The sequence below is a fragment of the Ictalurus punctatus genome, chromosome 16, assembly GCF_001660625.3.
Source record: "Ictalurus punctatus breed USDA103 chromosome 16, Coco_2.0, whole genome shotgun sequence".
Taxonomy (NCBI): Eukaryota; Metazoa; Chordata; class Actinopteri; order Siluriformes; family Ictaluridae; genus Ictalurus; species Ictalurus punctatus.
In genome coordinates, this window is record NC_030431.2 from 20,492,639 (window position 1) to 20,516,521 (window position 23,883).

At 39.6% G+C, this 23,883-nt stretch overlaps 1 protein-coding gene across 1 annotated transcript in view; it reads right to left on the bottom strand.

Moving 5' to 3' along the window:
- Positions 1 to 16,871, bottom strand: part of cntfr (ciliary neurotrophic factor receptor) — a 184,198-nt gene extending 167,327 nt beyond the window's left edge. Inside the window, exon 1 of the mRNA XM_017489980.3 lies at positions 16,644 to 16,871. The gene's annotated coding sequence lies outside the window, so the exon portion shown is untranslated. The remainder of the gene's footprint in view (positions 1 to 16,643) is intronic.
- Between the last annotated feature and the right edge of the window lie 7,012 nt (positions 16,872 to 23,883).

A 23,883-nucleotide genomic window follows, 5' to 3' on the forward strand; every position in this document is an offset into this window, starting at 1 on the left:
AACTAAAAGCAGACTGTCAGTTAACGATACGCCACAAAACACAGACTGAAGACTTTCCTGTGGGGATAAAACTTTTTTTTTTTCCAAACAAACCGATTTACCTCTAACAGAACAAAACTCATAAAAAATAGGAACGATAATGATATTAGGACATTCTATTGCCATGAGTTTAAATCCTGCCATAAATAATGACATAACCATCCATGGCTGAGATCCAAGAGTCAAAAATGGCCATGCTCTCTGGGTGGGAGGGATGGCATGGCATACTCTATCTGCTCTATCAATCACAGGGACACTAGCCAATCCTGAGCATCTGTGAGCTCATGTATATGGAAGAGGGCAGAGCATGTGGGTGGGAATTGAGGAACTCAGTTTGAGAAGAAAAAAAAAAAAATCCAAAATAAGCAAATAAATAAATAAAACAAATCAAGTACATTCATTTAAAATGTACTTTGTACATTTGGATCTACTTAGTCAAAGCCAGCTATCTGAGACAGACACTTCATGACTTTAGTATTATAAAATTATATCTCCTATTTATTTATTTATTTTATCCCAGATAGAACCATATGATACTGAGGTCACAACTTATCAATGTCATGGCTTTCAAAGCAGAGAGAAACTTAATCACACAAGTCATATATCCCTTCTTTGCATTATTTATGAGTAATAAACTTAATCCAGGCTCGATACACATTACAGGGCAGTTGCATCATGTCTAATGACACCTCTATCTCTCTCTCTCTCTCATACACATTCACAGTTTTTTCTGCACAGGAAAATTTTCCCATAAGGATCGCTCCACGGCAGAAAATAAACCTGCCATTTCTGGACGTGAGCTTGGTGACTGGAGAAAAACAAACAAGCTTGGTTTCCCCAAAGGCTCCTGGGATGCGCATGACTCCTACTCCACCTGCTTCACATATTGACATGGCACTGTGACAGCTAAAGACAACCCCTGTGCCTCCCAACACTGTTTGGGTAAATTAGGCATGCCAAAGCAGGAGACACCCAAACTGAGTTGAATTACACATGTGACTAGGACAGGAACTGCAGGATGGATTAGATCATCCATCACTACTCAGGAGCCCAGCAAGCGAAAAACAAGAAAGGGATGTTAGGGATTACATGCTGCTCAATCACACGGAAGTCCAATCTGACGCAGGAGCCTTGACGGCCGGTTTATAATCCCATAGACGTATGGCGTTAGATACATGTTTCCTGCGCACATGGTTGTTCTAGCTTAGCATTTTCAGCAGGATTTCTAGCTATACTCTTAAAGATCTTTTCGTTCAACGTTTTCATTCACAAACACTCACTCGTTCAGGTATCCAGTGAATTAACTCACCCTACGCAGATCTATTAGGAAACAGTGAGTGTTCATTCGCAGGCAGTTACAGACAGGAAGATGTAAAGACTTAATTACTGGAATGAATGTTAAAATGTTTATTAATAATGCTGTATTTAATCAAATAAAAGTCATAATAAACCTTTTGTTTTATTTTTCAGAATATGTATATACTATAATCCTATCTTGGATTAAAGTATATACATATTCTGAAAAATAAATTAAATAATCAGAAATCCAACCATTTTCCTACTACTTATCCCCCGCTCCCCGCAGGGAGCTGGGAGCCTATCCCAGGGAGCTCCGGGCACAAGGTGGGGGAAACCCTGACATGCTCCCAACCTATCACAGGGCACAATCGCACACACATTCACACACTACGGACAAAAGTCATAATAAAGCAGCCTTTTGTAATAGATACAATATTATTTTGTTTGTATTTTAAAAATGAACGTATTCGCCATGCATTCCAAAAAAAAAAAGAGAAAGAACAGAAAAAGTATGTGTGAAAAGATTCGGAACAAACTCTTCAGATCACAAAAAGGAATTCATTTTCTTATCAAAAACGGCGACAGATTTTGTTCATTTCCGTCACTCAGCCTGGAGCCTAGAACAAACAGTTCTGCATGACATGTAAAGGCAGGTGTTGGAGAAAAAAAAAAAAAGTCTAGGATATCATAAAGCTCAAAACCATTTTTATAAAGCGAATGAGATCAAAAAGTCAAAATTCTGTGCGTGCATTACATCAAATCACCTGAACTTGGACTAAGAACTGTAATCATAAAGAATGTCCTGTGCTCAACCCAGGACTCGTATTCACAGCCTGCTCATAATGAACATCCTTTCAACACACTGAGAACGGTTTGATTTTAGTCTTCTACATCTGCACACTGTAATGTTCACTTTTGTGTCTGGTTTTTCTCAACGTTTCCTCCTCATGTCATCGCAGGGTGTTTTTCCTGGCCACTGTTGCCTCTGGCTTGCACATTAGGGATCGAAATCTACCTCCAGATTTCTCTAAAGCTGCTTTGTGACTATTGTTAAATGTGCTGTACAAATAAAAGTTAATTGAGTACATGCACATCTGTTGCTCTGTGGGTGGAGCTTCTGAGAGTGAGACTATGGAGATCTTGTATTATGAACACCCTTTTTTTTTATTATTTTTTTTATTTATTTATTTTTTTTTAAAGAGTATACCCTACACTTGAATAGTTTTCCCAGATATCTAGAATAAAGTATGGCCAAAGATGTGATCTGTAACTCTGACAATGTCAACCAGCATCTACTGGCCTATTCATAAACAAACAAGTCAGGAGTCTGGCTAAATGTAATCTGGTTCCAAATTTAGTGTGCTGCACTCCTCACCAGTCCCTCCTCGACTCTGTTTCTGGTCAAATGTCAGGAAACACAATCCCTGTCCTTACACAGTTTCATCGCCGCCGGAGCAACAGACACTTAGCAACACGACCAAAACAACATCACATGCCACCGAGTCGCAGACAGCCATGCGTCTTCCTGTCAACACCTTCCGCAGGAGTCGCTTGGACCTCACCTTTGTCCCGCAAGAGTGTGTGCTGCTAAAAGCCTGTCCTAATCAGAACACAGCTCACTTCCGAAAACCCATCAGAATGTTTTCTATACCGTATTCGAGCGAGCAGGTGTTTGCATCTCGAGCGTGTCGGCTCAAAGCGAGCCATGGAGAAAACATTGTCTTCACTGCACAGGTAGGGTGATTATATGCTTCCTGGGACTCTTTTCCAGCTCGCAGGCATGAAACACAGATTAGAGAAGCCATATAACGCTTGTTATGCTAAGTCCTCCTGTTCAAATGAAGTGGTCTTAAGTCATCAAGGGATAAATCCTCTCTGCCAGATCCCAATCAAATAGTCTTTCGTAAAGGGGTTGTGATTACTGAAAGATTTGAATGAAGAAATGATGAGGAAATATCATAAAGCTTGTGATCTTAATTAACATTTTCTTGATTTCAGATGTGAAATCTGCTCTTCATTTCATTGCAGCAAAAACCATCATGTTTAGCTACAACTTATTTGGAGCTTATTTGGGGTGACATGGCATGTGTGTGTGTGTGTGTGTGTGTGTGTGTGTGTGTGTGAGAGAGAGAGAGAGAGAGAGAGAGAGAGAGAGAGAGAGAGTGAGGCTCTGAAATGCACTGGTGTCTCTTACTAAGATGGTCACGATCATGTTGGATCCAGAATCTCCAGAAGACTGGAATACACCCAGTCCATCACAGGACACCGTTACACCCTCTCATATCCGCACACTCATTCACACCTCGGGGCAATTTACAGTAGCCAGCTCGACTACTGACATGTATAGGTTGGAGGAAACTGGAGAACCCAGAACAGCAATGCAACCTACTGATCCACTATGCCATCTATTTTTTCCACATATTTTCTTCCCAGCTCAGTTATGCCTATTCCCACCCACTCAATCATGCCAATTCCCACCCACTAGTATTCTTATTACATGACAGCTACCAACTGTGGAGGATAGGGTAAACACTGGCTTCTTCTGAGACATGTGAAGCCAACCTATGGGTCATTTCAAGCTGCTGCTCAGGCTGCATCAGAGGGTGGCATAATACACTCAGGGGAAAGCTCTATCTGCTTTCTTCCGCAAACATGAGCTCACAGACTCACAGACACCCATGATTGGCTAGAGTTGCACAGCATCTTGACTCCTGGCCATGGATCGCTGTGTCATCGTCAGGATTCAAACTCGAGATCTCCAGACAGTAGAGCGAACACTGTATTTCAAAATAAGATCTGGCATGTTCTGTGATCGCATTGTGCCTTGTTCTTTGATACTGAATCCATTTCATTTATCCAGCTTGTTCTGCTTCAATACATCACCTGGACTTGAATAACACCAGTGCAGGTGAAAAGTGCTTAGTCCAGAGAAGAGCTAGAGAATTGCTGAGACGGCCTGCTTTCGGGAACACTCAGCTCTCCCACACAGAGGCTCACCTTTCCTCGGCCGTATCAGCAGCTGCAGCCTTCTGTCTGATTGCGCTGCTGATATTACCAATCTGTATCTTTTATTTAATTTTATTTTTTATTTTACATGCAAGGCCACGAACGCAGAAATGAAAGCAAAGCAGACAGACGGTGCTCTCATCTGACCCGAAACAGATGGAGCGGCTGGTGAACACTTGCGACGCATATTCGCAGAGCTGTGTTAACACAAAGCATGAGCATCTTGATACACGCTAAACTGCAATATGTTCATATGTTTGGAGAGTTACAGCGCTAATATGCGCTTTTATTTGTCAAAGAAAAAAGATGTTGACCGTGAAAATAAACACGTAAATAAACACCGATAATCCTTTACAGACGGGTAACACGTGCGACCAGGCTATAAACGGGATGCTGAGTTGATTCATGTCCAGCGTTACTCGCATTTTCAATGTTCCAGTACAACGGCTGCTGTCTATAGATCAGCTGCTTATGATTCCACCGAGCCCATCTATACCCCATAGGGCCATAAAACGCTCTGGCATTTTGGGTAATGTATGCATCACCATTCAAGGCTAAGGCAGCATTAATGGAAGTCCGCTCGCCTAAATTGTCTTCTCCCAGCCTGACATATGCAAGGGTCATCTCAGCTGCGTCATAAATCCTGATTTTACTTAAACAAGGAGAAGGAGGCGCAGCAAGGGCAGATCTTATTAGGACTCTTGTAAGTGACCAGCTGGCTAGTAGAGTCGGTGCTACCGAGGTTAGCAGGGCCCATCTAAACAACATAATTGATAGCCTGTGCTGGAATGACCAGCTCTCTTTGGTGCATTTATGAGACTTCAGAAATTACAGGGGTCGTTTGTACACCGCTGCAATGTCACCCAGGTCGTGACTGCTGTGGAGAAGCAGCAGTAGAAGCAGATAAAAGCTGAACATTATTGCTGATGCCAAGTCAGTGATCCATTGACTTTTCCACAATAGCAGCAGGAAACCCAGCGTACAACATCTGTGCAATGAGGAGCTCAAGGACGGCCGACCTCTGGCATACAGGTCAATCTATTTTTCACTCAATAACACTGGAGGACCAGGCTGTAATAGAAGTGCGTTTTTTTTTCTCGGTTAGATGATTGCTAAGATGGATTGCTTTTGATGCCCAAAGACAGGAGCTGATTGAAGTTTATTTGATCTTATACTGAATACAAGCCTCTGATGCACCAAACCGATGTCTCGTATCAAACGATGGTTTCTTTGATAATTTCCGCAAACAACGGAACCCTTTATGCGTGGCAATTAATTTTGACATTTCAGACAGAAGACATTCAAATTCATATCGCATGGCAACATAAAGATTATTGTAAGTGTATTCAAGCAGAGTGAATACACACATATTTTTTCCTTCTGTCATTAATCTCAGTGAAAACAAAAATGTCAAGTGATTTGAACTATGCTTTATGAAAAATGCCAATATTCATAATGTCTCATAGAGGAAAAACAACTATGACGCACAGAAGACTTTGACAAGACTTGTCACTTATCACTAAAGTCTGGTCCAAGGCCAGCTGAACAATAAGGACGAGTTCAAGCTGATTTTATTTGGAAAAGCAACGATTCTCTAACAGTTTGGGGAAGGCTGGACATTTCCCAAAAACTAAACAAACACTTTATATAAGTGTTATTTGAGGCAAGGACAAAATAATTACAGATTATTTCAATACAAATTATTTATGCCATTTTTGTCAGACGTTACCAGGGATTTCAAAACTTGCATGTTGCCAAGAATGTGTTTAAGTGGACAAGCTAGCCTGTGAGAAGTTTATTTAGGCCTAGGTTTTGATTTGTCCATGGTTTGCAAATGGTGAAGGAACTTGAAGACGTTTAAAAGCATTTCAAACTACTCATGCTTTAACATGCATGTAGAGGAGTCAAGATGCAATGTGTAAAATGTGTATGTGGTTTATTCAGGCTAATCCACCAATCGTAGTCAAAGTCAGGGGTCAGGGGTCAAATCACAGGCAGACAGTATCAAACAAGAACAATCAACATGGGTCAAAACCAGGAAATGCTCTCCTAGACTCAGAATCAGGAAAATAACGCTTAGAATTGCATGATAGAAGTGTCAAGACTTGGCAACAAGGCAAATAAACAGGGGGAATAAATAGAAAAGGTAATCAAGGGATGAATTCAGAACACATGGACACTATCAGGAAAACACACCAATGACAGGACATGGTGGAGGCAAGATAAAAAGGCACATGTAAGTCACTGTAATTGAAAACGCAAGAAACTTCTGGGAAATGTGCTATGAAGAGGGGGAATTCTTGACACACGCTATGTGGACATTCCAGATCCATCTCTGGTTTATCTACAGCAAAACAGGTCATTTTTGGTGGTCAAAATTTTAAAATCCTGGATTGAAAGGCAAAACGGATAAGAAAAGATGATTTTTTTAAAAAAAATAAAAAACGTACATATGTACATATGGACTAGGTCTAACGCTCATTAGTCACTGATATGTCTACTGATTAAAGTACCATGTCCAATAAAACCTTGCTTTAAAACTGCATGAATCAGTGACCAGAGGTCATTTTTAGCATCAAACTATTTAGCTTTGTTTTCTCTGGGTTCACTTCACTTGCCTGCCCTCTTTGCGGAAAATTTAATAATCTCCTGTTCTTCCTCACCCCAGTGCCTCTAGCTTAATTTGTGTTTGCTTTCAGCAAAATGAGGGTAAAATGTGGACTTACTTGAACAGAAAGGGTAGAAAACGATTTCATAAAAATCTGATCAGTCAAGAGTGATGTAGTTAGATTTCATGGGATTTCATAGAAATGGAATAATAAAAGACCATCAACCACGACCTTAACCCTATTCTTATTTGGATTCATAGCAACATTTCAAAATTGAGCCATGCAAATGGTTACAAATTTGAACGAGCATATACAGTATACAGTAACTGAAAGTACTGGATGCCTAGCCTGTACGTGTCCTTAATGGGAAAGAAAAAAAAATGCAACGTACTGTAGGAATGAACATTTTTTGCTGTCAGCACACAATTATATCTTGATCCAGCAGAACACAGCGTTTGTCAGAGAGTGTGAGCCTGCATGTGAGAGTCGCCTGGTGACCCTGATACCAGTAATACTAATAATCTGCCATTATACTGCATCGCCCTGTACTCTACGTGGTGAGAAATACAGGGACATATTTGATATTTTATCATCTGAGCTGCTCTGTTCATAATAAAAAAATAAATAAATAATAAAAAAAAGACTTGTATAGATATGAGAATTTGGGTAACTGGGCTGTATCTGGTATGAAATATTTTCAGGTAACTCAGATACTGAGAAAATATTAAGGTGTCAGCTGCGTTTAACAAGCAATGACAGATGTATGGTATAAGGCATCATTTGTCTATTTTATTGCTATTTATCTAGGAGTAGACTTTTGAAAAGCATGACTCTCATTTGATGCATATACAGTTTACAGTGTATATATACAGTTGAGGATAAAACGTTTACGTGCGCCTTGCAGAATCTGCAAAATGTTCATTGTTTTCTTTTTTTCAAAAAGAGGGATTGGGTTAAATTTGTTATTTTGTTTAAAAATGTATTTTTTTGTTTAAATATCTTAGTTTTATTCATTTAATACTTCCCTTCAGAAGCCACATACGATGTTTACGTTTCCCAGCAGACAAGATGATAACTATTTACACCACTCATTCTGTTCAAAATTTTATATCTCCCAGCTCTTAATGTAGCGTGTTGCATTCTTGAGCATCAGTGAATGTTTGCACCTTTTGTAATAGTCGTGTACGAGTCCCTCAGTTGTCCTCAGTGTGAAAAGATGGATCTCAACATCATATAGCCGCTGTTGCACAAGATGATGGAAACGTGCCGGGCCTGGAGGATTCTTCTGAAGAACAGTGGGTAGTTTAACTGCTCAGGACAAACAAGGGACTCATGAACAACTATCACAAATAATAAACACAGTCGCTGATCATCCAGGTAACGACACACAAGATTAATAATCACACGTATGTCAAGTTTTGAACTATAAATTTTGTGTAATTTCAGTTAATATTGTGTCTTGCGGACTGTATTTAAAAATCTGTCATGAGAAACAGCATATTCAGGGCATGACTCAATAAAAAATATTATATATATATATATATATATATATATATATATATATATATATATATATATATATATATATATATATATGGCATCTGAACTACACTTCAAACAATGACATCTTATCAAGTGAATATATATATATATATATATATATATATATATATATATATATATATATATATATATATAATTTCTCATGAGATTAAGATAAACAAATATTAGATGATTATACCTATTTATTTTCTTTCCCTTTTAATTTCAAGCTTTAAATCGACTAATTCTATTAGCAGATAATGACTCCTTTTATACAGTACTTGAAATAAGCAGAAATTATCTGCTTATAAAATAATTTCAAACTTCAAATAAGAATGAATACCTTGAAATACATTTATTAATCTCATTATTGTTTTTTGTTATCATGTCATAATGACACTTATATTCATTTAAAATCATTGCGTGAATGCCTAGAAATAAATTGAATTATTCTGAAATTACTTTTTAGCATAAACTCAGCATGAAAAAGATATTTTCAATGAAATATGACAATATCAAACTTCAAATGAGAATAACTGTGATGAATTTGACTGAAGGACTTCAGAATTGTCTTTATCATAATCACATAATGAAAAATATCTGATCAATTCAAATAAAAAGTGCCAATACTTAGCATAGTTTCACCTTTATTTCATATATTTCCAACAGAATGAGTACATTCACACTTGAAATGAGAATTCATGTCTAGAAATAAGTATAATAATATTATAATCAGCTTTATCATAATCACATAATGAGATATAACAGATACGTCCACCTATAATAAAGAGATTTCCAATAAAATAAGACAATGAAATGGGAACAAATGCCTAGAAGTAAGTTTAATGATCTTTTAATTGGTTTTTATCACCATCTCATAATGGGAAATGCCAGATATATTCACTTGTATTTAAGATACGCTGACCTACATTTAAGTTATTTCCAGTGAACTAATAATTTTTTTAAATGGCAAATATCAGCCAATAAAATAAAATTTGAAATGAAAATAAATGTCAAGGAATAGGTTTAATAATCTTATAACCGTTTTTTTTTTTTTTTTTTATCACCATCTAGTAGTGTATTACAAGCTCATAATACTATTTATAGAAAGTTTTGTCTAATATTCAGTGGTACTGTTTCTGAATTAGGAAAGAAGGAAGGAAGGAAGAAAGGAAGGAAGAACACAGGAAGTAGTTCAATGTGCTGTATTAGTTACAACTGCATACGAAGAAAAACACTCACGTTCTATAAGCAGTAAATATCCACATACAAAGCCGTTTAGGGATGTGGTTTATAGGAAATGCTGTTTGAAAGATCACACACACACTTGCCAGAATCTTTTAACCCGAGACTTATGTGCTTTGTGTAAATCCACCGATCAGACAGATCGTGTGAGGTTTAAATCTTTGACTCCTGCTAAGCATGGCCTGCCTTTGCCCTTTCGCAGGTAAATTATGTCACGCTATATTTTCCATAGCATTGCCACTGAAACTGTCAGTGCCCTTAAATTACACACTGTTTAATGCATTCCTGTGACATGTAATATTTTCAGTCAGCATTAGCAAGCTTGCTGCTTCCTTTCTATCCCGCTTGCTACTTTGCAAATGAATCAGAATGACTCTTCAGTTCAGAAGACATCAAATTAGATGAAAACAATATTTTAGAGGGTTAAGGGGTGCTATAAATTGGTTCCCATTGCAGCCCCAAGGAACATTTGTCAGAACGGTCTTATATTAGCAACAGGAAATTAGCAGGAAAAAGGTAGGGGGAAGCTATTTACAGTTTGAAAGCTAACATTTGTACAGTAATTAATAATGGCCTTATGAAAACCACTCCCCTGGGTGGAAGGTGAGGAATGATTACGCCAGGGTTGACACGAAATGGGTGGAGAACAGACCATATATCTACATGAGCGGAGGAGCAAATTTCAATCAGCCCTGTTTCATCAGGGAGAGTAAAACCAGCCGTGAATTTTTCTTTCCTTGTGTAGTTGGTTATTTTCAAACGTGCACATCTTGATGCGTTTCACAATTGTGGGATGCTGCAGTTCTGTAAAATGTCAATCTCTGTGACACGTTATAATTACAGAGCAATTGCCCTTAAAGATACATGTTACAAAGGAAAGATCAGTCATTTAAACACTACATTCTCCTGGGGAAAAAAAAATAAAAAATCCTCGCTTGTGTATTTACAACACACCCAGAGATCTACAAAGTGCCTTTCAATGAGGTAAATATTTCATGAGGCCCTAAAATATGTGGCTTTTGGCTTTTCATTTGACTCTGTGTAGCTGGCTAATGTGAATTAGTTCAAGTACTGCTGAGGGACAGATCGCAGGCATCTGATCATCTGCATCCTGTCAGAAACGTTACCCAATACGCACTGGTTGAGAAAAACTGGATGCCTTTTTCCGCACGCACACACAGGACATGACCACCAACATGAATATGCACTCAGCACATGGTTTATAGTGCATTTTACCACAGCATGGCTGACTTATCGAATCTGATTGGTCGGAAAGTGTTGATTAAGTTTCTTTAACAGCAGCTTGGACGGTAGTTCCGGCTCCCAGGTTTATATTAAGGTGCTGGTTCTAACATGTTAGTGTTTTTATAGTAACAACACAGGAACTTACTGTATACAGCGGACGCTTCACGTAATCTAAGGCTAATAATAAACAGATTCTTAAAAAGTGCGCTGTTGTTTAACAACGAGAAACATAACGTGAAGGTTTATGGTTAGTCTCTAGTGACAGCGCTTTGTAAAGTTTTTCATCATGGGAAAGTTTTAGGACAAAGGAGTTTGTTCTTTGTTGTTTTTTTTTTTTTTTTTTTTTTTTTTTTTTTTAAGTCTTATTGACTTCGAATAAAGAAAAAACAGGAACTGACGTCTCATAGATGTAAATATAACTATAAATTGAAGTTAAAAAATTATATATATATATATATATATATATATATATATATATATATATATATATATATATAATTTTTTTAATGATCAGATTTTTAAAATTATATATATATAATAAAAATCAGTTAATTATTAATAATAATAATATTAGTAAATTAAATATAAATATAGTTCTTCAAAAAAAGTTGTGTTCAATACATTTAAATTTAATTCCGTATTTCACGTCAGGCCACACCACTACCCCATTGTTGATCATTTTCCTCTAACATCTGTCGTGTTTTATTCTCTACCTAACATCAAAACAGCAAGCTTTCAAACTTTAACACATGAAATTACAAGCTTAATGGAGTCACTTTACGACTACAACGAAGATACTCTCTTCCCGCCACTTTAAAGCAGCAGAGAAGGGGTGTACGCCTGTGCAAGTCGAGGCGAGAACACAGCTTAAGTGCTGTTCCATGTCAGACAAACTTTTGATGTGTGCACTGAAGCTTAATCTGCAGTGTCGTTTTATGAGCGTACAGAGAGAGCTTAATCCTCCAAATAGCACATGTGCACACTATTCGCCGTCTCTGATGTGTTATTACAGTTTATGACACAACTGTGAAAAGCTCTACAATGGCTTCATCCATCTGATACAAATCATCCGTTAATTATCAAACCATGACCCCTGTGTGGTGTTATATGGCTAGTCCATGAAGCAAGCAAGAGAAATAAAATCGACTTGAAAGCCAGTGTTGCTGCTGGTGGTTTGTTTTTGTTTTGTTTTGTTTTTTTGCCCCTAACAGGCGTTTCATTCTTTAATAGATAGCACAGCATGTCTTCTTGAATGAAAACATGATACTTGGGGGCATATCTGACCTATAAGCTCATTTAAGATTGATCTTAGACACAGAATCCTTAGTGGATGTGAAACACATCTTCAGGAAGACCTATGATTATCCTTCACAGGTTATACCTGTAGGGCCAAATTAAAGCAAATAAATAAATAAAGGCATCTCTGTGTCTGAACAGTCTAAAAATAAGCGTCGGACTCAGCAGGACATTTCAATGCAATCACAGTCCAATTATTATTGAAACCTGCTGAGCTCAAACACAGCATTAATAAATTGGTAATGGAGCTTAACATTTCTTATTTCTCACTGTCGCCTCTTCATTATTGAATGATTTATATCTGATTTGCATCTTATTATTTTAAGGAGCCAATCTGGCCTCCATGCTGGCGTACACCTGATCTCGAAACTTCCATACCGTTGCCGTTGCATCTCAACCTAAAGTACCGAGTAATAAAAATTGACTTGAGAGAAGTCGTTTCATTAACTTTCACGACGCAATTAAAAAGAAAAGAAATCTCTCCAAATGAGAGAAATGTCTGCTTGAAATGCCCTCCGTATAAAGCGAAACACATGCAGGTATTATGAAAAATCCCTGCTTTGAGAAAAGCTTTCTCGACGCGACGTTGGATGAAATTATATGGTAATTCCGTCATGGTAATTGTCCGTCGAGAATATCATACCGACCTCATGACTAGAGTCCCAGAAATCTCTCGGAGTGAATCGAGTACATTTAAAGCTTTCCGTGCCTTTAGCATCCCAAAGGTGTTATTTATTTATTTTTATTTTTTTTCTTAATCGGGCCATTGATGGAATCCATGCAAATGGATAAAGTATGCACAACTATTAAGCCATGTTAATGAGCTAAGGGTGTCTCGCTTAAAGGATTCTGCTGGCAGTATTTGTTGAGACAAAAGCATCAGTAAGCTGCAGAGAATGAGGCTTATGCAACATGCTTAGAGGAGACAATCTTATCACACTGCCGCTGTCAGGATTACGGGACAGATTGAACCCACCTCGAGAGCTGTTAATAAAGCCAGACTCTCTCAATTAGGATCCATTTTTAAACAGACAGGTGTGGGAAGTAGCAGCAGGTCAACACGGAAGAAGGAGCCCAGCTTTTGTTGTTTTTTTTTTTTTTGTTCGAAACATCTAATAACCTTGACAGAACTGAAGTGACGAAGAGAGAATGTGCTGTCATGCCAGCAAGCAGAAACGAACGCGCTCAAATGAAGTTAACGCCATCTGTGTTTTTTTCCTTTTGTGCCAGAGAAATGTTTTAACAGCATTGTTCACTGCTGAGATACATCATTTTCTTTGCGCTTCATTTAAATCTAATGTACGTTAGGCTGCCACTTTCCTTTCTCTTTCCCTCGGGCAACAAAAGTCATTAAATCAAGAACCCTATTACAGACATACGCAGTATTTGTGTCGCTCATCAACAATACAATGTTATTCAGGCTGAAAGGAGGGGAGAGGTAGAGGCAGAATCGATTCAAAGACACATGGACTGGGCTGGATGGATGTTTAAACTTCACTCGCACACTGAAATGAACTCGTGCGCATTCACTCCGGCGTTTTCCGGTGCCGAGCGGAAAATGCAAATGCAATTAAGAGAGCTGTTGCTTTCCATCCGGTACTTAACATCGTCTCCCCTCTTGAAAACCTCCACGTTCCTTTCACTAATAATCGAGCGTGCTTGCTAGCAAATGTGGAATCACGAATGTTGTGGCCACTCTATCAGAAAGGGGAAAAAAAAACAAAATCGGGCAAATAAGGGGCATCTTATGGCGCTAATGTGATTTGAGCTAATGCACATGCTACGGAGCAAGGAACTGTACTAAAGAGGCTTTAAGCGCTGAACAGGCCTTCCACTGTGACTGCACACTTTATTTATTCACTTACCTCACTGGTGTAATGGAAATATAAAAGGCCACGTTGATTAGTGTCTTAAGATTCAGCGTTTAATAGATTAAAAGCCCATGCGAGAGCCACAGAGTAGATTCGCTATTTTCTGGGGCTGGGGCCATTTCGTGTCTTTTTTGTGCTCTAACTATTTGGGTGCACTCTGAGCACTGAGTCTCACATCCTCAAGCATTCGTTTCTGAAATGAGGAAAGTGCTAGAAGTACTGAAAGCAGTTGTAATTAAAGGAATGTAAGTGTACAAACATAAAAGGTGGTGATTCGTACCAAGAGCTTGTTGCACACGTTTTTCTTTTTTTTTTGCATAGCAATTACAGCTCGAGTGTGACTGCTAGCTGAATTTTCAAAGACGATCATCTGAACACACTTATAAGCATGCACAGCTCTCACTGCGTACATGCTTTTGTGACTGCCAGACACGGCTCCCCTGGACCAGTCAATCACTCTAAAGAGGAGCACAAAGTAGTTGTTCTCATTTAGAGTGACTGCAGGCGATGTAGCGGCGGAATCCCTGGCAAGAGGTATGGAAATACGTCGTTGACGTGCAAGCTCAGGTTTAGTCGGATACTCGGGCTAAACGGGTTTATTGTAATGCAGGAAGTGGAGTGATGTGACTGGGCTAACAGACAGGGCATTGTGGAGATTTAAATGGATAGAATAATAGATTTCATGCAGCTCCGGGATTCATTAGCTTGAAGGGGGAGGCGAATCTGATCCCCTTCAGGAGTTGAGTTAAGGGTTTGCATATTCATACCAGCTTTGATCACCTGGTGGGTGACTCGGAGCTGCTATGGAAGGTGGAGTTGTACAAGCATGTAGACAGATGCGTTGTAGTGCTCCAACAGAATGATTAGAAACTCATAATCACAATATATAAGGTAAAAACGTGAAACGAAGAGCTGGAGAGGTGAGAAGCGGCGGATTCCTCCAGCATCGGCTTCTAATTTGTAGAATTTGTGTATGTTAGAAAGGGGGAGCATGTGTACCCCCCACCGCCTGTGATCGCCCTCCGTTCCGACATCTGTTTAAGGATGTTTATCCTATGGGTAAGTATGTTAAAGGAAATATTATGGTAGTGTTATTTTACTTTTCTTCTGTTTAAACCATAAACACTGCTCTGAGGTGGGATGGCGAGATTAGAGAAGAGAGGGTACGGCTGTGAGGCATGGGGCCTGTGCTTGGACCCCTTTGAGAGTCAACCGGTCACGACAATACCGTTCTAGCCGACAGCATGACTCTGATTCTTCTGAACATGCAATACTAAGTGTGGTCAGCTCCTCAACAAGTTTTTAATCCTAATTAATGAAGCATCCACCATCCTTGCACTGAAACTCTCACTGTTTACTTAGTCAAAGCAGATGCACGTTGTAAGACTTCGCTGCCCAAATGACACAAGAGACCTGGATCCTAAGCAGCAGCTCTGTTAAAGACTTAGAGAGAGGGATTTATGAATAGAAAGGTTGCTCTGGGAGGGAGAAGAGCCTCGTAGGTGTCTTGCGCCCTTTCAGACATTCCTCTCATTCCCCTCAACAAGGCATGAAACAGGGAGTCGTTAAAGCACTGTCAACTTAGTCGGGTTAATGCCCCTACTCCCTACAGAGGCTTATGCAGGGAGGGCAGTGTATTTAAAACCTGAAAGAAAGGGGAAGAAAGAGAGGAGGTGTATATAAGCAGAACATCGCATACAATGTTGTCCCCTGCTTTTACAGCAAGACTTGAGACTACTCAGGGAATAGCGGCAAGATGGAGATGGACAGATAGCTTAAGAAAGACAGATTAAAGATCAAGCATGAGGAAAAAAAGATACATAGGTAGTAGAAACATCAGAATCAACTTGGTCTATCCAAAAATGAAGGGACAGCAAAGTCGAGCAGCTAAAGAACAGAGCCAGCAGCAGAAGGCGGACGAGGTGTGCCGAAGAAGGGATTTCCGCTAAAACTAATCAATCAGGGCTTGATAATGGGTCCCATGCAGGAGTGTTGACACCGGGTCAGCTCTTCCCCTGACCCGTGCCTTCAGGGCAGCAGCAGCAAAAAAGCCACAGATAACAGAATCCATGGCTAATTGTCTGCCCAGTGTCAGAGCTTTTCAATGCCCCTGACACTTTCACTCTAATTCCCCTTCTTTCTATTCATTCTTTCTTTTTTTTTCTTTTCGCTCGGTCGCTCCCTTCTTAGTGCTCCACTTTTGTTAGCTCTCTCTCTTCAGAAAAGACACGTATCGCGTTTCTTAGATGGCATCCCTTCATATTGCTTCCTCACGTGCTTTGCCATTACAGGCAGTCAGGACCGCTGACAGGCGTCTAGAAACCATCCATCGGCAGAGCTTTTGAAAATCTTGACAAGTGCGCACTGCCTGTACCGTCCTTCCTGTCCAAAATCACCAACCACCTACATCTCCACGTGCACATTTCTTCTCAGACACCCCAAGAATGAAAGACAAGAGGAGAAAAAAAAAAGTGCAAGGCAAGGTACTCACTTAGATGCTTTCTCCGGCTCCTCTCTGTCCCTCACTTCCACACTGTCTCCTGTCCTCTTGAGACACTAGATATGTATCTGTATATGCAGACCAGTTTGTGTCTCTGTGACGCTCCAGCACACAAAGTTGCTCAGCTGTAGGCACGGCGTGTGCTGCACGCGTCTATGTGTAGCTGTGTATGTGTGTGTGTGTCTTAACTGGTGGCTCACACTGCTCTGTCTGAAGGGGAGCTAAAGCACTTTTAAACTCGCTCAGCCTCCCCATGTGACCAGCTCCCAGCAGCCAAGCACGAATACATTAATGCTCCTTCCTCCAGCCACAGTGCACCCCCTAGCCACTGTTTCAGGAAGTGTATGCTGCGTGAAAACCACACACACTCAAACACATACACACACCCACACACATGCATACATTCTCACGCTTGCTGAAAGCACAGTGTTGGGTTGTACTTAAGTACTCTAGGAAGTGCTCCATCATCTGTTTTAAAACAGGTGGCTTCCTATACTTTATCACTGACTATATATCCTCATAAAAAAAACATCACATGATTTGTAAACAACCAATAAAATAAACTATATTGTAAGGTAATTTCCTTTGAATAAAGAGAATGAAGATGGTTCCTGTGTGGTATAAATCCCAAGAACGACTAACACTCTCCTTCAAATCCTTCCCTCTTTTCCATCCATCAAAACTGCGCTCATGGCATTCCCCTCTCTGTCGCCCTTTCCACTCTCTGTGTTTCTCTCCTTCTTTTCTTCAGCCATGTCTTTCAGCAGATGAAGAGGCTAAGCCGCATCTATGAGATGTTCTGACTCCTGACACAGACCCCCCAGTCTGCTGCCTCTCATGAAGGGGTTGAAAGAAGGCAGAACATCCAGTTCGGATCAACACACATGGTGTGCATTTACAAATCAATACACTGAGCTCAACAGGGCTGCGAATTAAAGATTGGCAACTCAGTAGCCAGGCTGAGACAAAGCATGTGCTGGTCTTCTGTTGACTAAGACTGAGCACATTTATACATATACTATGTGTAATTTTATATACTGTAAACATATAATAATTAAAGGTTTAAAGGAGCCATTTGTCAGTTTTAGAGCCCTCTGCTGTCTGCAAGGCAAATTGCAATAAACACACTAATAAGCTTTAACCACAACTGTCCCCAACTACTCTATTGACCTTACAGTTGAGGTCATAAGTTTACATACACCTTGCAGAATCTGCAAAATGTTAATCATTAAAAAAATGGTGAAAAATGCATTTTTTTTTTTTTTTAGTCCTGCCCTGAATAAGCTATTTCACATAACAGATGTTTACATACCGTCCACAAGATATACAGTGAGGGAAAAAAGTATTTGATCCCCTGCTGATTTTGTACGTTTGCCCACTGACAAAGAAATGATCAGTCTATAATTTTAATGGTAGTTGTATTTGAACAGTGAGAGACAGAATAACAACAAAAAAATCCAGAAAAACGCATGTCAAAAATTTTATAAATTAATTTGCATTTTAATGAGGGAAAAAAGTATTTGACCCCCTCTCAATCAGAAAGATTTCTGGCTCCCAGGTGTCTTTTATACAGGTACCGAGCTGAGATTAGGAGCACACTCTTAAAGGGAGTGCTCCTAATATCAGTTTGTTACCTGTATAAAAGACACCTGTCCACAGAAGCAATCAATCAATCAGATTCCAAACTCTCCACCATGGCCAAGACCAAAGAGGTCTCCAAGGATGTCAGGGACAAGACTGTAGACCTACACAAGTCTGGAATGGGCTACAAGACCATTGCCAAGCAGCTTGGTGAGAAGGGGACAACAGTTGGTGTGATTATTCGCAAATGGAAGAAGCACAAAAGAACTGTCAATCTCCCTCGGCCTGGGGCTCCATGCAAGATCTCACCTCGTGGAGTTGCATTGATCATGAGAACAGTGAGGAATCAGCCCAGAACTACACAGGAGGATCTTGTCAATGATCTCAAGGCAGCTGGGACCATAGTCACCAAGAAAACAATTGGTAACACACTACGCTGTGAAGGACTGAAATCCTGCAGCGCGCGCAAGGTCCGCTGCTCAAGAAAGCACATATACATGCCCGTCTGAAGTTTGCCAATGAACATCTGAATGATTCAGAGGACTACTGGGTGAAAGTGTTGAGGTCAGATGAGACCAAAATGGAGCTCTGTGGCATCAACTCAACTCGCCGTGTTTGGAGGAGGAGGAATGCTGCCTATGACCCCTGGAACACCATCTCCACCGTCAAACATGGAGGTGGAAACATTATGCTTTGGGGGTGTTTCTCTGCTAAGGGGACAGGACAACTTCACCGCATCAAAGGGACGATGGACGGGGCCATGTACCGTCAAATCTTGGGTGAAAACCTCCTTCCCACAGCCAGGGCATTGAAAATGGCTCGTGGATGGATATTCCAGCATGACAATGACCCAAAACACACGGCCAAGGCAACAAAGGAGTGGCTCAAGAAGAAGCACATTAAGGTCCTGGAGTGACCTAGCCAGTCTCCAGACCTTAATCCCATAGAAAATCTGTGGAGGGAGCTGAAGGTTCGAGTTGCCAAACGTCAGCCTCGAAACCTTAATGATTTGGAGAAGATCTGCAAAGAGGAGTGGGACAAAATACCTCCCGAGATGTGTGCAAACCTGGTGGCCAACTACAAGAAACGTCTGACCTCTGTGATTGCCAACAAGGGTTTTTAAACCAAGTACTAAGTCATGTTTTGCAGAGGGGTCAAATACTTATTTCCCTCATTAAAATGCAAATCAATTTATAACATTTTTGACGTGCGTTTTTCTGGATTTTGTTGTTGTTATTCTGTCTCTCACAGTTCAAATAAACCTACCATTAAAATTATAGACTGATCATTTCTTTGTCAGTGGGCAAACGTACAAAATCAGCAGGGGATCAAATACTTTTTTCCCCCACTGTACATATACATATAGTCCACAATAATAACTGAATTCACACAAATGAACCAGTTCAGAAGTTTACAAACGCTTTATTCTTAATACTGTCTGTTGTTATAGTTGTTCACGAGTCCCATGTTTGTCCTGAGCAGTTAAACTGCCCACTGTTCTTCAGAAAAATCCTCCAGGCCCGGCACATTCTTTGCTTTCCCAGCATCTTCTGCATATTTGATCCCTTTCCAACAGCGGATATATGATGTTGTGATCCATCATTTCACACTGAGGACAGCTGAGGGACTCATACACGACTATTACATAAGGTGCAAGAAGGCAACACGATACATTCAGAGCCAGGGGGATGTAAACTTTTGAACAGGATGACCAATGTAAATTGTTATATTGTTTAAAGATTTTATTTATTTTACCACAGTAAATAGTACATTCTGAAGGGTAGTACTAAATAAAAAAACGTAGTCCTGCCCTTCAGAATGTATTATTTACTGTGGTCAATTAGAGTAATTATATAGTAAGTATATATTAACTAATATTTGGAACAGCCCTGGTATAGTTTGTAAGTTGAAATGGGAGTATATGGCATGTAATGTGTAAAAGAAAAACAGATATACAACATTACTCGAGGTGGAAATCCATATTTGGACATTTCCAACAACCGGTAATAAATAATTATATAATGATAAAACCATAACAGTGCGTTTGTTACCTGTACTTATTGCATTCTCACCCATGTATTGAGAGAATTACTGAAACATCTTGGTCTCACTTGCAACTAATATGTTCTTCTTAGTATTCTGTGCTGAAAACTAACTAAAATATCAGTTCCTGTGTACTTACAGATTCAAATTGCAACAAATGCACTAAGGATTACTTTACAAGTACTGCATTATAATCTATTACACCACTGTTTCTGTTGAATTCTCCAATCTGATTGCTAAGTAAGTGATTCATTTTCTAGATCAGCAGCTCTGACAGCAGTACCAGCTGTAATTCAATTCAAATCACAGGTTCATATTAAGGCACTTGTTCTAATACATTATAGTTTCTATAGTAACAACTCATTCACAGTAATCTACAATCTACATAATCCAAATCTGTTATAAATTGATTTTTTTTTTTAAGTGCTATTATATAGTATGTAAAAAAAAAAAGTCTAATTGTTAAAGCTTTCTGTAAAGATATGTTTATTTAACATTTATGGAAGGAGTCTCCAGTGTCATTGCTTTGTAACAACAGTATGAAAAAGGATCTTTATTTATTTATTTATTTATTTATTTATTTATTTATTTATTTATTTGCTTTGTAGTTTCTCTGTAACAATTTGTGTTGTTTTTTTGTTTTGTTTTGTTTGTTTGTTTGTTTTTGTCTTATTAATTTCCAGAACGATTAAATTAGAGAGGCTGGAGGCTGAAGGAATGACTGTGACAGTTTATAGCTGTTATACCGCAAGCAATAACAGGAACTAACTTGTGTTTTGAATATTCCACAACATTAATAACAGCTATAAATTTCCATTTTTACCTTCGTCATTTTAATTATAGCATAAGAGGAAAAATTACTTCAGAAGGTGCTGTTATATGAAAAGAACAAGTGTAAAATAATATCACTGAACATTTTGACTGAACGTGAATCCATCAATCCATACATTTTCTGTACTGCATATCCTAAACCGGGTCATGGGGGAGCCTGGAGCCTATCCGAGGGAACTCTGGGGACAAGGTGGGGGACACCCTGGACTGGATGCCAACATATAGCAGAGAACAATCACACACACATTCACACAAAAAGGACAATTTGGAAATGCCAATCAGCCTACAACGCAAGTCTTGGGACTGGGGGGAAACCGGAGTACCCGGAGGTAACCAATGAAGCACAGGGAGAGCATGCAAACTCTGCACACACAGGGCAGAGATGGGATTCGAACCCCCAACCCTGGAGGTGCAGCCGAATGTGAATATTGTTGTTAATAAATATTTTGTAAGCATCTCAAGAGCAAGAAGTTGGCTTTCTACGTCACTCAATACCAAAAGATCCAGCATGTTGTGTACACATGAAAACTCTTGGTGTGGAAAAAATCCTAACTGATAATTGTTAGGGGGATAAAAATACATTCAACATTTTAGCAAAGGATCCATATTAACTCAGCCTGCTGGCAAAACCAATGCCCTAATCCATAAGCACAAAGGAATTATCATCAGTTAAGAATGTGCACAGATTCAGGTTGTAAATCTGTCTTCAAGATCTGATGTAGTCGTAATTAAACGGTGTGTTTCTTGTTTGTGGGTTTAATATAATGAGTCTGAATCCATCTTTTATTAGTGTTCCCAAACTGCAGACTAAACTGATGACTCACTCAGAAAACTGAATGCATTTCTCTCAATAATGGGAATATATTATTAAAGTTTGTGTAGTCACTAATCACCACCACGTATACATCTACAGAACCAGCCATAGCACAGCATTTCAACAAACTTCCTTCCTTTTGCAAAGTCCTAAGAATTCACACATCCAAGTCATAAATGATATGAAATTTGATGTTAGATATGAAGTTAGAACCATGGTTTGCGTTTGTACCTTCGCTTATGATTTCATGACTTTGCATGAAAACATCATCTTTGTTCAAAGTTTACCTACATTCTAACAAGATCACATTGTTTAGTACCGCATAATGTGTTTTTTTTTTTGTGTTAACTATCTCTCCTTACATATCTGTCTTACTGCCACTTATGAAGTGTGGACACCTACTATAAGCACTGCTGCAAGCCCTTCAGTGTATTGAGACTGAAAGCAACAAGCCAAAGTACACGATGAAACTGTCATCCTGACAAAAGTTGCTCCTAGTGCAATAATGTCTGTCAGACTCTGGGTCCGGGCCATGATGAATGCTTTGAACTTTTCTCCTTCAAGGGCCATGTAATCGCAGCAGCAATGTTGGAAGTTTGTCTTGGTGGAAGCATTACATCTGAGCCCTGTACCCACTCTGTGTTTCCATCTCGAATGCGTTTGCATGCACAGACTCACACGCCATCACATTTCAGAAGCATTTAGTCAATTAACAGTCATGAGTTTGTGACATACAGTATGCACATATGCATTATACACACATTATGTACAATGGTATATGGTGTGGGACGAGCAGATCGTCAGAAGTGTGGATAAATAGGTTCCAAAACCAAAAAAAACCCCTAAATCTACGGCTCATTGAATTGCAAACCATATTCTCATTTGTTATGTGTCTTTTAAACGTAATGCACTTTACAGTTGTGTAGCACATCTTGCTACTGTAACTATACAGGGTGTCCCAAAAGTCTCCATACATAAGGGAAATTAACACTTTGTAGTAACATGTCTTCTAAAATGTTTAATACTTAGTTTATATATATATATATATATATATGTATATAAAGTGAGTACACCCCTAAGTGAAAATATCCAAATTGGGCCCAATTAGCCATTTTCCCACCCCGGTGTCATGTGACTTGTTATTGTTACAAGGTCTCAGGTGTGAATGGGGAGTGTTAAATTTGGTGCCATCGCTCTCACACTCCCTCATACTGGTCACTGGAAGTTCAACATGGCACCTCATGGTTAAGAACTCTGTGAGGATCTGAAAAAAAGAATTGTTGCTCTACATAAAGATGGCCTAGGCTATAAGAAGATTGCCAAGACCCTGAGACTGAGCTGCAGCACGGTGGCCAAGACCATACAATGGTTTAACAGGACAGGTTCCACTCAGAACAGGCCTCGCCATGGTCGACCAAAGAAGTTGAGTGCACATGCTCAGCATCATATCCAGAGGTTGTGTTTGGGAAATAGACGTGTGAGTGCTGCCAGCATTGCTGCAGAGGTTGAAGGGTTGGGGGGTCAGCCTGTCAGTGCTCAGACCATACACCGCACACTGCATCAAATTGGTCTGCATGGCTGTCGTCCCAGAAGGAAGGCTCTTCTAAAGAAGATGCACAAGAAAGCCCGCAAACAGTTTGCTGAAGACAAGCAGACTAAGGACATGGATTACTGGAAGCATGTCCTGTGGTCTGATGAGACCAAGATAAACTTATTTGGTTCAGATGGTGTCAAGCGTGTGTGGTGGCATCCAGGTGAGGAGTACAAAGACAAGTGTGTCTTGCCTACAGTCAAGCATGGTGGTGGGAGTGTCATGGTCTGGGGCTGCATGAGTGCTGCCGGCACTGGGGAGCTACAGTTCATTGAGGGAACCATGAATGCCAACATGTACTGTGACATACTGAAGCAGAGCATGATCCCCTCCATTCGGAGACTGGGCCGCAGGGCAGTATTCCAGCATGA